At 37.0% G+C, this 9,639-nt stretch overlaps 1 long non-coding RNA gene across 1 annotated transcript; it reads right to left on the bottom strand.

The window, feature by feature from the left end:
• Nucleotides 1-8,241: 8,241 nt before the first annotated feature.
• Nucleotides 8,242-9,427, bottom strand: LOC116179841. Its single transcript, XR_004147053.1, has 2 exons — nucleotides 8,966-9,427; nucleotides 8,242-8,896 (listed from the first exon to the last, which is right to left on the bottom strand). It is a non-coding gene; the product is annotated as an uncharacterized LOC116179841 (long non-coding RNA).
• Nucleotides 9,428-9,639: the final 212 nt, after the last annotated feature.

Genomic DNA, 9,639 nt, shown 5'->3' with positions numbered 1-9,639 from the left:
TTACTACGAGAATATGGTTCATTAATTTACGTTTGCCTACATGGGTCATATGTAACCCATGCCCAGTAAAATGAGAATAATCAAGTATTGTATTAGTATCTACATAATTGAGGTTTGATTTGTTGGCCTTAGTTAAAACATTGAACACTGTTAAATTATGTTTGTAAATAGTATCATTCGGATCATTAGGAAACAAAATAACACAAAAAAGTAATAAAGTTCATTAATAGTACCGTTTAATCAGGACAAGTGGCCTTTCAAATGTCTTTATTTCCAATCCGGCCCCACACCCTTAAACATCTCAGAACTCGAACTTTAACCCAACGAATCAAAAGATCAATGTTGTATAAGCAACAGTTTGCGTAAGAAGACAACTTTAGTCGATTTGCCGCTTTGACGATGTTATAATTTGACAATTTAAATCATTTAGCTGCGCGGTACACGAAATAAAGTTAAACTTCAATCAAGCTCCTGTGATTCCCTCTCAGACTTGAAAGCAATTACGTTGAGTTGGGTCGTCGTCTTCTCGTCAAACATACTCATTACTGAGGCAATGTATTGCCACTAAATGGGAAGTGTGGAAGGAATGAGAGGCGATAGATCATTTTCAACCCCCCCTCGCACTTTGGCGGGATTAGTTTCACTCGCGTTTATTGCCACTTACCTCCTTTGTTTACGATGTTTTTAGTTATTAATTGTACATTTCCGAAGGTGAGTTGTTTTTCTGCCCTAAAAAAGTTTTAAAGTATCCGGGGGTGCAGACGCCACAACATAAAACTGAGCCGGCCGACTGGCGCCAGTAATAAAATTATTACAATTCTTCCTCGCTTCCGATGCAAAACGGTCGATATTCGCAATTGCCACAATGATGCATCTGGAAATTTCTGCACGCTATTAAGAGACGAGGGGATTGCGCAATAATTTACAATGCTAGGAGGGTGTTTACGGGCTTCATACAATACCATAAGTTGTTGAGCGCTCTTTTTGCGGCCGTAATAACAAAACTTTGAATTGAGTTTGTCGGTAGTTTATTTAGGTAAATTGGGTTTACTAGAGCGACGACAACGCGGTATTGATTCCAAATGCATTCGCCGTCTCAGTATTACATCAATGTCATACCGTGTACCCGGTTTTAATGATGATCCATTACCTTCTATTAGAGGAATTACGAACATTCTATATTCGAACTACGATCGTAATTATTTAATTAAGTTACCCTACTCATACAACGAGGACGCAATTTCAAAGTATTTTTTGGAATTAGGCAAATACTAATTAAAGCCTTCTATCCCAAAATCCAGTCTAATTAGGGTGTTAATTTTGCAAACTCTTTAATGCCTGAATATATAGTTTCGACTTTCGAGGGTGCTTATAACAAAGTTAAATCCTGTACGTTAATGGTTAAAGATTTAAGAATAATTAAATATATGAAGGTAGATACCGCTTGTATTTAAGCTGGATAAGTTTTCAGTGTAACTTTATACCATGTTATTGAGGCATTTTTAACTGTATGTTTTCATACATGCTCGACCAATCACGATTTACACTAAAATTAATTCGGAGCTATTTCCAACGCAAAAAATCGACCGATACCCGTTTTTCGAAACTTTTACACTCTAATCAAACCACACCGTTAATATATCATTAATTAACAGACTTATCCGGATATGCAGTATGCTTACTTTTCAAAGGCTCAATACAAATTTAATTCAGTGCCCGAGTGACGCTTAGAAATAAGTTAAGGTGTTTGGTTGTCTCCTCATCGAAATTGGTTCATAAGTAATGATTCATGCTGCGTAAATACTATAAATTGTTTATATGATCTCTACAATTGAAAAGTTTATTGCCTGCAAATTCAAAGGTTTTTCTCCGCACAAAATAAACTTACCTCAGTTAGTTTAACAGCGTTAAAAACCACTTTCATTTTTCCCTTACGACAACCAATAACGACTATAACAGAATAGGGTATGCGGTTGTCGTTTTCATACAAGAATATTATTATATATCCGACCCCAAGTAAGAAGGGAATTTCTCGGCCGTATCCTAACTTCAGCCAGGGTCGCCTTTTCAATCCCGAAATTACAAGAATTGTCCATTATACATATAAAGCTATAACTAACAGAACTAGCTCAAAGTTACGCATAAATTGAGTGTGTAAAGAGGAGCGAATCCTACGAATTTCTATGTGTAAGAGAACTCGTACACGAACGTCGTGTTCTCGGGATAAAAGCGGATTATGCGATATGCAAACTTCGCTTAACAATTAACTTTGTTTTAACTATGTCGTGGTGACAATTTCCAGATTCTTTATGTTACAGCGTGACACTGCAAACATTTTCTTATACCTTTAATCACTGAAATAAAATGTTTATCAAGATTTCTGGTCAACAGTAGTTTCCAGTAAAAAGTAGCCGAAAAGAGACCCGGTAGGGTGGGCGGACTAAGGTAGTATAGCGTGTCAGTTTCTGGTTCTTGATGCTGTTATGCATTCCGCATTCTATAATAAGACATATATCGAAGCTCATGGTAACACCTTTCTTCTCTGGGCCGATTCGTCGAATGCGGATCATCCCATATGAAATCAACAAGTGTTAAGTTCAAATGTGTTTGTCTGTCCGTGCTACTTTTTACGCTTCCAATTTCATAGAGTGAATGCAAGGGAAAAACAGAATTGGCTGTTTTGTCAGCCATGGTTATCACTTGATGGGACATTATATGTTATAGCACGTGCTGAAAAAAAAGGATTGCGCATGCGCAGACCCACCTTTAGTATTTATGGACGAATTTTTTTTGAAATTTTAAGGCAATGCACCTCCTAAAAGTAAGTTGTTGTTGTGTGGAAAACGGCGACCTGTTTCTCCATTGGGATGTAGCGCACTCTGACTTCTTGTCCATGAGTACCCTCCGGAACTAGTGGTGACGAATGTCGATGTGCTTACTCCGCGAATGAAACCTCGGTTCGCAGCGAGCTTGCGCGAGCTACGGTTGCCGCGCAACATATCCAGGTTTGCCAACTCGTCGAATTCCAGCTCTTGCACGAAACGCTGGAAGTAGACGACTTCTTTCGCACACTCAGAGAGCGCGATGTATTCGGCCTTCGTTGTCGACAGGGCCGTCGTTGGCGATTTCACAGTACCGGAATTCGAAGTCTTCGCGGCCGCACTCCTCGCTTTTTAAAAGCTTCGCACCTTCACCGAAGTAGCGACCGGCTTACAGTTGGCCATTCCGAATCGCGCTACCAACTCGTTGAGATAACCTCGCTTATGCATAGTGACTCTACCGTTGGTTAGACAAAATTCGACGCTCAGGCAGTGCTTCACCTCGAACACTTTGACAGAAGTTTTTTGGAGATCTTATTCGAGTCCCTCATTTACGTGCAATCCATAGAGTGCTTTCTTTAGCGGGCACACCTCGTCGCCTCCGTCAATTTCGCGAAGCCATTCCCTGACGTTTTTCCGACCGGACTTCCAGACACGGTCTCGATGATGTCTCGCAACGCTTCGTGAAATCTGAACTCGCTCACCATTGAGGTAGACTGTGGCGACGTCGAATTGTTTAATTTAAAGTCCGTAATGGGCCGCAAGGGCGCCGTTCAATGGATGAAACCAAAACGCGCAACGGGTGCAAATGTCTCTAATGATGCACACTCGGGCGTTGACTGAAGCCCTGAAAGTTTTCCTTCTGTCCAAGGATCCGTTGGGCTTGAATTTATTTCACAAAACCACGCGACTGCCAGTAACTTTGTCTCGTTTAAGGGCGATCAACAAGTTCGTAGGTATCGTTTCGGAGAATTCATTTCACCTCGTCCGCAGTGGGCACTCGTCGAAAATTTCGATAAGAATGTCTGGTGCTCTTGTGTAGCGTCCTATGCGTCCTTGCTCTTCCCTAATGGTAGCAAATCAGTCGCCGGCGCTGGTTTTTATCAGGAGTTTATGCCGTCCACACTTCGTGCGGCGTGCAGTCCCCAAAGTTGCCGTAGACAAAATTTCTTAATTCAAGAAAAAATTTAGGGATAAATAGAATTATACAAAATTGGTGCACAGAAAATAAACATATAATATCACAGGAAAAACCTGAAATCATTCTTCTAAAAGGAAATTTGGATATTAAACTCCCGCCTACAATAAAAATTTACAATAAACAAATCAAGATGGTAAATAACATAAAAGATTTAGGCATGATAATTCACGAAAAATTAAATCTAAATTTACGCGTTGAAAAAATCTCCGGTAAAATAAAACAATTATTTCAAAAATATATTTGGACATGTAAAGAAAATTGGGGGCTGCATAAGAAAACTATGATAACAATATATAAAGGAACATTAGAACCGGCACTACTATATGGATCAGTAACATGGGGAAAAAGACTCAAAAAATTACAAGAGAAAAAATAATAAGTACCCTTAAGAAGGATATTTAATATGTATGATAGAAGCAGTAACAACTATAGCTGGCATTATGGAACAAAGAATTCAAAATTACAGTGTAAGAAAAGATCGAGGAAAAGATCAAGATATCATAAATTTCTGACCTTGTTCTTACGTGCGGTCTAAGGCAAACAGTTTTTGTGAATACTAGAGACGCATCATGTTTGGACAATATATTTACAAATATTGATCCATGCTCCACCACAGTTATGGACACATGTTTTTCCGATCATAAAGCTGTTGGGTTTACCTTTGATACAACTTGCTACAAAGATCCCATTAGTATATGCACTAGTAGTAAAATAACTCACAGGCCGATCACAAATGCTGGGTTATACAAAATGTATGAATTATTAGCGGATGCGGATTGGGGGTTTGTCAATGACAATGGTATTAACGTATATCGACTTTTATAAGTAAGATTAAGAATTCAAAGACCATACTTTTATGTGCTTAAGGCTGTATGAGAAGTTATATGAAATTTTATTGCATTACTTATTTTCTAAGCTTAATGCTGCAACAAATATGCTTCACTCACATAACAAGTAGTACCAGGAAAAAGAACCAATGTGCCGCGTCTCCCTTGAATAAAACCTACATTGAAAACTGCAAAAATCAAGTATTGTAAAGAATTGATTGCTCCTCATATTGCGAACATCATTAATGTTTCAATTAAGGAGGGCCGGCCAATTTCCATCAGCCTTAAAATTATAATAATAATAATAATGTTTATTCCCACAAAAACAACTAATAGGAAAACAAAAATAAAATAAATAAAGAAAATAAGAATAATGTGGGAAAGGACTGCATTCAGTGTAGCAATACCCTGATCTTCCTCCGTAACTTTACTACATAAAAAAGGTGACCCTAGCGATGTCGCAAATTATCGTCCGATTGCTGTTTTAAGTACGTTCTCAAAAATAATAGAAAAGGTCGTGGCAAAACGAGTTTACTCGTACTTAAACAAATTTCAACTAATAACCAATTGTCAGCACGGTTTAGAAATGGCTTTTCAACAGAATCAAGTATTGCTGAATACATACAGTTCGTGAACAGTAAATTAGATGTCGGTGAATACGTTGTGTCTATCTTTTTCGATCTAACTCAAGCTTTTGACACTGTAGATAAAGCATTTGTATCCGACAAATTATACAACCTTGGAATCCGAGGATCCATTAACAACTGGTTCGTGTCATTTTTAGAAGAACGAAGAATTATGGTACGCGTCAACAACGTTCTTTCGGATGAATTTAAGTTAGATTTAGGAACTCCACAAGGTAGCGTTTTGGGACCATTTATCTTTCTCTTATACATCAATGATCTTCCTAATTTTATTACACATGGTAAATTGCTCATATATGCTGACGATACGTGTATGATCATATCTGACCCTACAACGGCTAATCTAATAAAGAAAATTAACGCATGTTGGAGTGCATTTTCAAATTGGTGCTTTAGGAATCATCTAATAATTAATTCTGCAAAAACATCAATTATCGAACATCACAACATACGAAAACAATCATTTTTTAACCAGTTTTCTTTAGGCAAGAGTATAGTCTATACGTCTACATCAGTAGAGTTTCTGGGAATTACATGCGATAGTGGGCTCTCCTGGGACACCCATATCAACAACGTCTGCAATAAATTAAACAAGTGCTATTACTTATTAACCACGTTAAAATCAATGCTGGATACTGAAACACTTTTAAATGTTTACTATGCATATGGATATTCAGCTATAGCGTATGGAATTATAGTATGGGGGCAGGGTCGAGATGTTCAAAGGGTTTTTGTATTACAAAAAAGGATAGTAAGATTGATCTTTGGTCTTAGTGGGAGAACTTCGTGCCGTGAATTCTTCAAAAGCAAAAAAATATTGACCGTGGCATCTATATACCTCCTCAAACTCTATGTCACATTCACTTAAAGAAGCACAACCTTCTGAGGAATTGTGACATTCATAGTTATAACACCAGACACAAAACCGATTTTGTAAATTTTAAAGTGAAGAATAGTTATTGTACTAAATCACCAAATCACGCCGGTGTAAATTTCTTTAATAAGCTTCCAAGTGATCTGAAAACTATTCAAAATAAATTTATATTTAAGCGGAAGTTAAAAACGTTGCTATTCAATCATTGCTTCTACACTGTGAACGAATTCCTCACTCTTACTGCACATCTTTAGTCTTAGTGTTCTTGTGTTTTCTATTGTTCCATAGTGATCATTAATGGCTTTAATTTATATGTATATTTTAATAGTTGTTTGTTTGTTTCATGTTATGTTTATATATACACATACACACACATTGTAAGTACCCAAGTAATTGTAAGACGAGTGCAAAAATTACTATGTAATTACTTAGCACAATAAATAAAATGAATGAATGAATGAACTTCATTTGCCCACTCTTTGAAATATAAGCAACAGGTCCGAAGGTTATGCATCAATATCAAAATTTTGGGGGAAAGGAGGCCCTATTGGTGACAGAATTAACGAATAAAAAAGTTCACTCAGTATTTATTTGTCAAACTCTTAAAACTTTTCACTTATAATTGCACAAGAGGTTTGTATTTTACCGAGTAAATTTGGGTTGTTTAGGTAATGAAAATCTGTTGCCTAGCAATTAGACGAGAAAAACTGTCAACTAATAAAAATGCGACACCGCAGGTGGAGCATTTTTAGGTTGACAGTTTTTCGAGTTCAATTGCTAAAAGGCAACAGATTTGAATTGCAACAACACAAATTTACTCGGTTTAAATACAAACCTCGAGTGTAATTCGGCAGGACAATTTAACGAACAAGAAATTCACATAACTAATCAATTACTGACAGACGTCAAACTAGTCATATGGGAAAGGATAATGCGATAATTGGTTCGAAAATGAATAAGTGAAAAAACCACTAGTGCATTTGTCGCTGGAAAAGTTGCAGGTAACTTTTGCCGCTGTCAAAGTGACAATTTCACTGCGGCTTATGCGATTTTTTATACATGAGTTGAATTGTCACCCTAAAAGAAGGAAAATCTCGTAACAAATCCGAAACTGACGAAACACAAATCTGTTAACGATAGAAACTTCAGCAGTACGCCGCAACTTGACAAAACTACTTGAACGAAGTTAAAATGTGTCCCACTATTTATAGAATCCCGAAAACAAGACCACCCTCGTCTTTTATTATACTTAAAACTACGAAATTCGATTTACTAATTTTTGTTTTATTTTCAAAACGTCTATAACGCAAAACCCGCTTCCGTATTGTTCGCAATGTCGGTGTGTACGGGAGAAATTTCAATATCGGAAAGTTATATTTTCAATTTCTAGACGTCATTTAGATTTTGAAATATTGGCGAAGCGCGCACATAAATATTTTATACGGCGACAATAAGAAAAATGGTTCTCATTTTTAATATCGTCAAACTATACGTATTTCGCACATTTTCGAGTTGATTTTTATGCGTTTCAAGGGAAGGGAAAAGTGGAAATTAAGAATGATGGATGAAGTAAAGCAACACGAAATTTAGGGAATGGTTTTTCAATTGCCAACGAAGGCGTTTAAAATGGTACCTTTTACACAATAGCAAATACGTTTATTAAATCAATAAAGGTGCAATAAAAAGTTTCATAATCGGTGAACTAATGCCTAAACACATAGGCACAACCACATGAGATCGAGCAAAAATGCTCTTGCCTGTTCGCCAATCGTCGACAAAACTATGAACCTGCAAATAACAGGGAAATACCTGGGTATGTGTACCGACTGTATTTAATCAAAAAACTTAATAAAGTTTCTGGTTAAGTGCTAACAAAATTGATACAAAAATTTAATTATAACATCCATAAAGACTAAAATATTTATCAAATGTCAAGGAATACTTCAGACTGCACAGTTTCCACAAAAACAAACTATCTCAAATTTCTTGACTGTGTACTAGAGTGTAAAAGCGGCTTCTCCTCCACCTCGTTTTGATTACTTGTGCGATGCATATTACGTAAACGATTATAAGGTAAACCAACAACATAAACAGGAACAATCGTTGTAATGTAATAAAGCCATTCCTTGTGCTGACTTCGATATAGTCTCCTACGTGTGGGTCCTTTGGAAGAATCTTGTTTAAATTACTTACATCCTCAGCCATTTTTCTTTCGGCACGTATGGAAAAGTACGACCATTCTAAGTTCAACTTACGTTCATGCAACTAATTAGTCGGGTGCCATTTACTATAATAGATCACAGTATCATTATCGGCGTTTATATCAGTATCACTACACAGATTCGGTATCGCAAGACAAATACAAAGCGGTTTTTTCCATGCCCATTTCCACTCACGTGCTTGTTCTGGAATCTCGAATGAGTAAGTTTCCAACGTCAGCAGCAGCACAATCCGTCTTATTTGTCTAAAATCTTGGTCAATAAAGTATGCGTGCGTATCGGAGAACGAGGAAATAATTAACTAATTGTGCACTATGGAAAAAAACACGACCGATAAGTAACTTTCCATTACCAAACCGCGTTTTATTTAAAAATAGCTACCTTCACAAGGTTGGTTTTGCCTAATCTACTGATCCGCCCAAATGTAATCAACGATCGTTTTCTTTTTATTGCGCTCGGAAAAACCGGTCAACTCAAAATTCTAAATGAATCTTATACTGCCAATTTTAATACCCGAATGGATCCACCTTCGTTCTACCCTATACGTATCAGCACACGCGCACTCTAAATCCATCAATCTCTTACTAATAGCTTAAATTTACATGTAAAATTAATGGCTATTAAATGTACAAAGTACAGTAATAAAAAAATCAAGGCTGATGATCCAAAAGAAAAGGAAAATTCCATCGAATCACTAGACAATGTCAGATGAAACCAACTGAACATTATTGCGCCCCCAAAACACCCAAAACATCCGTCCGTCTAATAATTGCTTCCATACAGTTAAGGAGCCAACTCACTCGTCACACAAAAGCATTTGTTAATTTTTAACCGGTTATTCCATTTCGGTAGACGCGCAGAAAGTGAGAATTATTTGAACAATTCCTCTATTTACATTCCAATTCCAATTTAATCTATTTTTTATGTTTGGTATACAGGGTGATTCCTATAGTACCTGCCACCGTTTGGGAGCGTGTAGGTGGTGCGTAGGGGAGTATTTTGATATAGGACACTTGGGGTCGGAAATCTAAAATAAGGGTGCCAGAGCCAAATTT

The sequence above is a fragment of the Photinus pyralis genome, unplaced genomic scaffold (genome assembly GCF_008802855.1).
Source record: "Photinus pyralis isolate 1611_PpyrPB1 unplaced genomic scaffold, Ppyr1.3 Ppyr1.4_LG8, whole genome shotgun sequence".
In the NCBI taxonomy this organism is placed as follows: Eukaryota; Metazoa; Arthropoda; class Insecta; order Coleoptera; family Lampyridae; genus Photinus; species Photinus pyralis.
The sequence above is the reverse complement of the archived record's forward strand: the minus strand, read 5'-3'. Positions and strand labels throughout refer to the sequence as shown.